Source organism: Canis lupus, chromosome 22 (genome assembly GCF_011100685.1).
Source record: "Canis lupus familiaris isolate Mischka breed German Shepherd chromosome 22, alternate assembly UU_Cfam_GSD_1.0, whole genome shotgun sequence".
Taxonomy (NCBI): Eukaryota; Metazoa; Chordata; class Mammalia; order Carnivora; family Canidae; genus Canis; species Canis lupus.
In genome coordinates, this window is record NC_049243.1 from 41,290,665 (window position 1) to 41,298,348 (window position 7,684).

Consider the following 7,684-nt stretch of genomic DNA (forward strand, 5'->3'; position numbering starts at 1 on the left):
AACAAAAGCAAACCCCAAAGAGTTGAAGTGAAATTTTTGGATAACTTTTTTGTTATCTGCTTATAAATCTTTGTATCTGTGGTAGAATCCTGCTTGAGACTTTTTTATAACATATTCCATGAAGGGAATATTGTACTGTGTGTGTGTGTCTGTGCATGTGTGTTTGGGGTTGGTGGTGTTGGTGAACATTATATATTAGAGTCTCACAGGTCATGGAAGAAAACACTATGAATAAAATCTTAATTAATTGGGAAGCTCTATTAAAAATTTTTATAGAGAGGCACTTTTTTTAAACCACACATCCTTTTTATTGTTAAGTCATAAAGAGGTATCAAAATTAAAAGCAAAAATTACAGGGTAAGACTTAACTACTAGGAGCATCAAATGAAGTGAAAATGGGACTAGGCACAGGGCAATATGAATTAATGAACATGGTAAGGATAAGGATGGTGAGAACAGTGAGCATGTGCTAAAGAAGATACTAGGGGAGAGGATCTAGTGAAAAGTTTGGTCTTAGACAAGAGCCTAGGTAAAGAAATAATGGGACAAGATTTCTATACCCCACTATGTGCTTAAGAGTCTTCCTTGCCATTGGTACTATCTCTGTCATCCTCTCCTTCCTCAGCCTCTTTTTCATCATCCTTGATCAACTCCAGCGGGTCATCCCTGGATCTTCATTATCATCATCATCTTGTAGGTCCCCCTCCTCAGCAGAGTCATCTTCACCCCCCTCAGACTCCATCTTCACATTAGTCTCATCTTTCTTCAGGGAGCTGCTGCTCTGCTCCTCTTCTGACTTATCATTCTTCATCTCTACTCCTTGTTTGCTCTGTTCTTTCTCAATTTTTTCCAGGCTTTCCAGTAGAGAATCCACTTTTTGTTTTATCTCGGTCAACTCCTTCTTAATGGTCTGAAGGTCATCTCCTTTCAAATTTCCAGACTTGGAAGATCCTCGCTGTCCACTCTTAGAATTGAAGCCACTTTTGCCCCTTCGTGAGATGTTTCCTGATACACGCTGGCGTTTTGAGGGAACCACAGTGCAAGCAATTGGAGGAGAAGGAGGAACACGTGCTGCATAACTGTACATCCTGTCATAATAATCTCGTTGAAAGTCATAGTCCAAATCAAAAGAGGAGCTGAGTAGAGGGGACGGAGAAGAGTGTTCTGATACTGACCCTCACATCCTTCACTTACTTTATCAGAAGGTCATGCTATGCACCGAGAACAATCTAATGATTTTGGGTGACCAAAATGATCTTTGTTTGTTCACAATAGCATCTAAAACTAATTATCCAAAATTTAACTTCTGTTTTCAGAGACCCTACTCTTCTTTCAGATTTTTCTGTATGAGTAAATGGAAACTGTATCCCTCCAGTTGCAACCACATCAGAACTATGGCTTAAAGCTACCAGGGCTCATCTGAATTACTTCCGTATCTTTCTTTCTCTTTGCTTTTCCTCTTTCTCTTCTCTTTCTCTTCTATAGTCTATTTTCCATATAGCAGCTGAAATGACTAAAATTCAAAACAAAGCATAGTGCATCTCTATAAAATTTTTAAATAGAACTTCCCAATTAATTAAGGATTTTATTCATAGTGTTTTCTTCCATGACTTGTGAGACTAATCTATAATGTTCACCAACACCAACCCCAAACACACACACACACACACACACACACACACATTACTTTTCTTACCTTTCTCTTCTACTATTTCTCCTCTGAACCTAGAGGTTCTAGGTTCTAGCCTGTCTGGCATCTGTGATATGCCTCAAACATACCCATTATACTCCTGCCACAGGCCCTTTGCATCCTATTCCCACTCACTAGACTTATATTTTCCAGATATCTTTATTTCAGGTCCTCTTTTCCTTCATGTTTCTGTTCAAATGTCTATGTAGAGATCTCCTACATAAAATAATAATCAAATACCCCATTTACTTTCCCTTTACTATCCTTATGACATCTATTACAGAAAGAAAAATAAATAGGTAATGAATGGATACATTAGGTATATACAAACTCCTGAAATAATTATAAATTTGACTTTTATAAAATAAAAATCTGTTTCTTAACATCAATCAAACTTCAGAGTTAGAAGGAGTGTTAGGTTGAGAGCTAACTGCTCTTTGCTCTATATAGTCCAAGAACTTGGCCTCTGTTTATCTTGTGAAGGAGTCTATGGATAAAATTCAGTTTATGGATAAAATCAATGAACCTGAATGGGAAAAAATTATTACATTCTTTTTTATTTTCAACAACCTCTAACTAAAGTTTAGCATTTTATTCTATTACTAACACAATGAACAAAGTATAGTAATATTAGTAATGCCTATGACTGTCACCAATACACATCGCAATAATTTCCGATTACATTGTGGTCATGGTCATTACAAGATAGCTATAAATGTTTTTATGTACTTTCCTACTGAAAAACCTTGGTACTTATTAAACCTGCCACTGGATCAAACATGATTACAGAACTGTTGTCTACCTGGTCCCCTGCTTTTAAAGCAAAACAGTGTTTGGGAATGTTGTTCTGTTGCTTTCTTTCAATTTGAATCTTTTCCTATTTTCTTTTTTTTTTTTTTTAATTTTTATTCATTTATGATAGGCACACAGTGAGAGAGAGAGAGGCAGAGACATAGGCAGAGGGAGAAGCAGGCTCCATGCAGGGAGCCCGACGTGGGATTCGATCCCGGATCTCCAGGATCGCGCCCTGGGCCAAAGGCAGGCGCCAAACCACTGCGCCACCCAGGGATCCCCTTTTCCTATTTTCTAAGTAGGATTTCTCCAGCATGCTAAGATCTGTGCCTATTGCCACTGTTGATTCAAACATTTACCTAATTCAATTCAATATTCAATATTCCCTTCATCATTCTAAATATGAATGTTAAGAGTATGTGAATTTCTTGGGCATGGAATGGAGATTGACACATCAATGCCCATAGCTCATAATGTCATGTTAACTAGAACTAATAAAATGACTTTTCTATCTCACAAATTTTATCAGTCTACTCACAGATCCATGCAAAAATGATTGTACATTCCCTTCATCACAAAGTACAATGCCTCAGCTTGGTACACAGAAATCTTCTTTCACTCATCTCTGCTTATACAATGTAAATTTTCTGTTTCCTGTATCATCTTGCAGCCATGATAATAATAATAGTTACTGTTTATTGAGGCTAATACACTTTGTTCCATATATTAAAGCTAAGTGTTCTATATAAATTATTTCATTTAATTCCCAGAACAACATATTTGGGGTGCCTACTATTATTGTGTGCAAATCATAAGTAAGGAAAACGAAGGTTATGAGGTTAAGTAAATTAATCAAAGTCACACAAGCAAGAGGTGTAAAATTGAGGATTTAAAACTACAGTGGTTGACTTCAGAGCCAAAGATCTTTACCCTATAGATTACAGTAACATTTGTGAGTCCCTCTGCATCCCCAGCATGCTCTTCTATGCATCCTAATTCCATACTTACATTTATATTTATTGAGTTAGAAATCTGCATGCATAATAAGAAAAGATGCCTGTTTGTTTCTTTTTAAAAAAAAAACATTTTTTTAAATTTTTATTTATTTATGATAGTCACACAGAGAGAGAGGCAGAGACAAAGGCAGAGGGAGAAGCAGGCTCCATGCACTGGGAGCCCGACGTGGGATTCGATCCCTGGTCTCCAGGATCGCGCCCTGGGCCAAAGGCAGGCGCTAAACCGCTGCGCCACCCAGGGATCCCGCCTGTTTGTTTCTTTATAGCAGTATCTGTTGGTTTTATATGCTGTGATTTTAATATCCTAAATACCTAAAAGTAAAAATAATTCTATAATTTAATAGGAAAATAATTTTATCAACATTATAGTCTTTCAGGCTTGAATTAAAAGAAGAGACAACTCTCTGATTCTTAAAGAAAATAAAATGAAGCTATACTAAGGTTTAGGTACATTTCCAGCTGCATTTTTAGGAGCTTGCATTTTAAATTAGAACAAAGGTAAAAATCAAGCTATAACAACAAAATTGTTTTGCCCCCAAAGATCACCTCTCCCTCAAGGTTTCCCTAAAGCTATTTCTTATTTTAAGTAGACTTCTAGCTTTGCTACTGCTGCTTCTCTGGGGAACAAAGATGCAACATCCTGATAAATTTAACATTTCTTATACTGAGAATGTCTCCCAAGAGATACTACCACTTGCAACATTGGATACAGAATCTTGGTAAACATGTTGTGAAAGCAACTCTTACAGGAAACCATATGTGTCAGCATAAGCCTCTTCCCTCTCCCCTGAAGCTAATATTTGACTTCCAGAATATCATCCTTTTAAGAGTTTCAGAGGATTTACTTGTCTATATAGATCAGTTTGCAAATTTTAAATGAGACATTAATGATAAAACTTTTGATAGCTTTTATTTACTTTATGCAATACTTATTAGAACTGAATCCTAGTAGAACAACCTGTGAAGTGTTTAAAACTACAGCTACCCCTTATGCCCTACTTCTGAATCAGAGACTCCGCAGGTGGGTAGTTCTTTAGAGACTATCTGTAATAAACAATAAAACTCTTTCTTAAAATTCCAGGTTCAGAATTATACTAATTCACTTCTATAACAATCTGAAGGGAAAAGGCAGAAGCAGACTATGGGATATAACTTAGAGCAGGATGCAGAGCCCAGCCATGTCTCCACAGCATGGAATTACTGTGGTGAATCAACACAGTTCATGGAATTACTGCAATGAATCAACACAGCTCAAGATCACGATCGAGGTGGTCAGAAACACTTGTGACTGCAAACTCAACATTTACTCATCAATCAGAAGCTCCCCGAGAGCCATCATGCTCATAAGCAGCAAAAATAAAGTCAGAGTATCCATAGACATGTTTACAATGAGACATAAATCTGTCAGGTTGGTATTCTCTCATATAAATAACAGAAGACATGGGTGTAAAGATCAGTAATAACTCATAACAATCATTTATTAATTTAAATGGTAGACAATGCTACCCCAAAGGCTGGATGCTCCAACTATGTAGAGAGTACAGGTACCTGTCTAAGGCAGAGGTTCATAAGGCCTGGACATGACATAAGCAACCAGTAATTCTTAGTTGATGTTCATCCATTCTCATACAAGTATATAACTTGCCCATGGGATTTTAGTTTGTTAACTTTTATTTTTAATTTTTTTTTAAATTTTTATTTATTTATGATAGTCACAGAGAGAGAGAGAGAGAGAGGCAGAGACACAGGCAGAGGGAGAAGCAGGCTCCATGCACCGGGAGCCTGACGTGGGATTCGATCCCGGGTCTCCAGGATCGCGCCCTGGGCCAAAGGCAGGCGCTAAACCACTGCGCCACCCAGGGATCCCAGTTTGTTAACTTTTAAAGTATCCTATGTCCTGCTAGAAATATTCTCTCAGGACCTGCAACAAGAATGAAAAGCTTCCTATCTACTCCCTGGGCAGATATTTTATATATTTCACTTGCTGACATGTTCACAATTGCAGAATGATACTGGACATTTTAATCTGTAATTACTCCTCATTATCCAGTTACTCTTTAGATACTTTTGAATTTAGCCTTGAGCCAAACTGAAATGTAGGTTCATTCCTGTAAGACACCTGGCCTGTGTGCGAGCTATTTTCCTGCTTGGCTTCCATTGCTTCCCTTTCAGCCATCAGAATTGTTAAATAAACCACAGTTACTGACTCTTTTAAAAAGTCTTCCCTTGCATGGCTGCACATTCATACCACTCAGAGACACTTAGGGATGTAAAAAGAATGGTGATTATAAGTGGGGAGGAAATTAGGGTAAGTGATTTGTAGCTGGAGAATAAAGAACTTCAGCCAGTCAAACTTCAAGAACTCCTGAGCAAGTCTGTCATTGAAATGGTTTTAAAATGATGTTTGCTGTTAACATCTTGCTTTTCTTATTCCATATTCACTTTAGCAACTACTTTTTAAGAGAATTTTATCCTTTATTTACTTTTTCTTTAGGCCTTAGTCCAATAAACTGGAGCAGGATTTATGTCAAATTATTTCATATCTTGTCCTAATTTATGTTAGAGAATGACAACAATGTTAGAAAAAGCAAGTTCTATGGTACCTGGTACGTCTCATTAATCAAAGTAGAAGCTCTGCAACTCCCTGACATTTGACTTTTTCAGTACTCTGTGAAGTGCTCTGTGATATGCAAAGTGGGGTAAGGTGAAGAATGTTAATTAAAAGAACCTGCAAAGCAAAATATAGGTTATTCATCTCAATTGAGAGAGAAAGTCAAAAGGTATTTTTAAACCATTGGATACAATAGGATGCTTAACAATTGTTTATTATATCAAGATATCTTAGTGAATACTTGATATTGTCAGCCCAGCACACCTTTCCCAAGATCTTTCTCTTTCCCAGACCATGGTGAATGTGAGGGATGACCTTATATTTCATCATTCAAAATGACATTTTTGAGAATATAAGGAATGCTGTTCATGATCCCATGATGAAATAGGCATAGGCATCCATTATTTCAGGCAAAACTGAATGTATGATTTGCCTGGAAATATAAGGTCCATTGTAGTCCTCTAAGTTTGGTTTCTTTCCTTTTTTTAAAGATTTTATTTATTTATTTGTAAGAGATAGAGAGAGTGTAACCACAAGTAGATGGAGGGGCAGAGGGAGAAACAGACTCCCTGCTGAGCAGAGAGCCTGATACAGGGCTCAGGCCAGGGACCCTGCAATCATGACCTGAGCTGAAGACAGACGCTTAACCAAATGGACCACCCAGGTGTCCCTAAGTTTTAGTTTCTTGACACATGTTAGATCAAGAAGTTCCTCAACCAGTTTGGGACAGAGAGAGCTAGAAGGGAACTGCACTCTGATGGATAGAGTTAATATCCAACTATGCCAGTCTGAAATGCTAATAGAAAGGGAATGAAAATGAAACCTTTAGAGGGAAGAGCAAACAAACAAAAAACAGACCATAACAGAGATGAGCAAATTGAGAAAAGACTGCTTCCTATGTTCTTCAAGTCCAAGTGAATACCAGCTCTTTCCATGGTTGTGTTTTCTAAACCCTCATTTGATCCTTGTTTTCTTTTTCTATAATAGTTTGTGATTACTGTCATGTGTAACCAGAATGATCTAAATAAAAATATGATTAAATGATTTCTGTAACACAAAATATATTTTCTTTTAAATAATCACATAGCAGTACTGAAGATAAGAATTATAATTCCCTATTATAATATACCATACTGATGGGAAAACTAAAACTTGAGGATAGTAGTTGATCTAACACTATATCATGGCTTATTGATAGGTATCAAGCATTTATACACTTTCTTTTGGTCTCATGATGCATGAGCTCTCACTTTCACTTTTTTAAATAATAAAAATAATACTCCGGGGGTTGCAAAATAGTTTGAAAATATGATCTTGGTTAGAGAAATGTAGGGCCATTTCATACCCAGTGCCTAATTTAGCCCAAGAATTAAAACCTGTCATGAATTAAAAAAAAAAAAAGAAATATAGAAAAAAAAGGAAAGAAGAGAAGAGAAGGGAAGAGAAGAGAAAGAAGAGAAGAGAAGAGAAGAGAAGAGAAGAGAAGAGAAGAGAAAGAAGAGAAAAGAAGAGAAAAAAAGAAAACAGAGAACAAGAAAGAAATGTAGATAGAACTATCTACCTCCTCTCTCCCTC

General features: G+C 36.8%; 1 pseudogene; it reads right to left on the minus strand.

Annotated features, from left to right (window-relative positions):
- Positions 1 to 572: 572 nt before the first annotated feature.
- LOC100685543 lies at positions 573 to 4,879 on the minus strand (annotated as a pseudogene).
- Between the last annotated feature and the right edge of the window lie 2,805 nt (positions 4,880 to 7,684).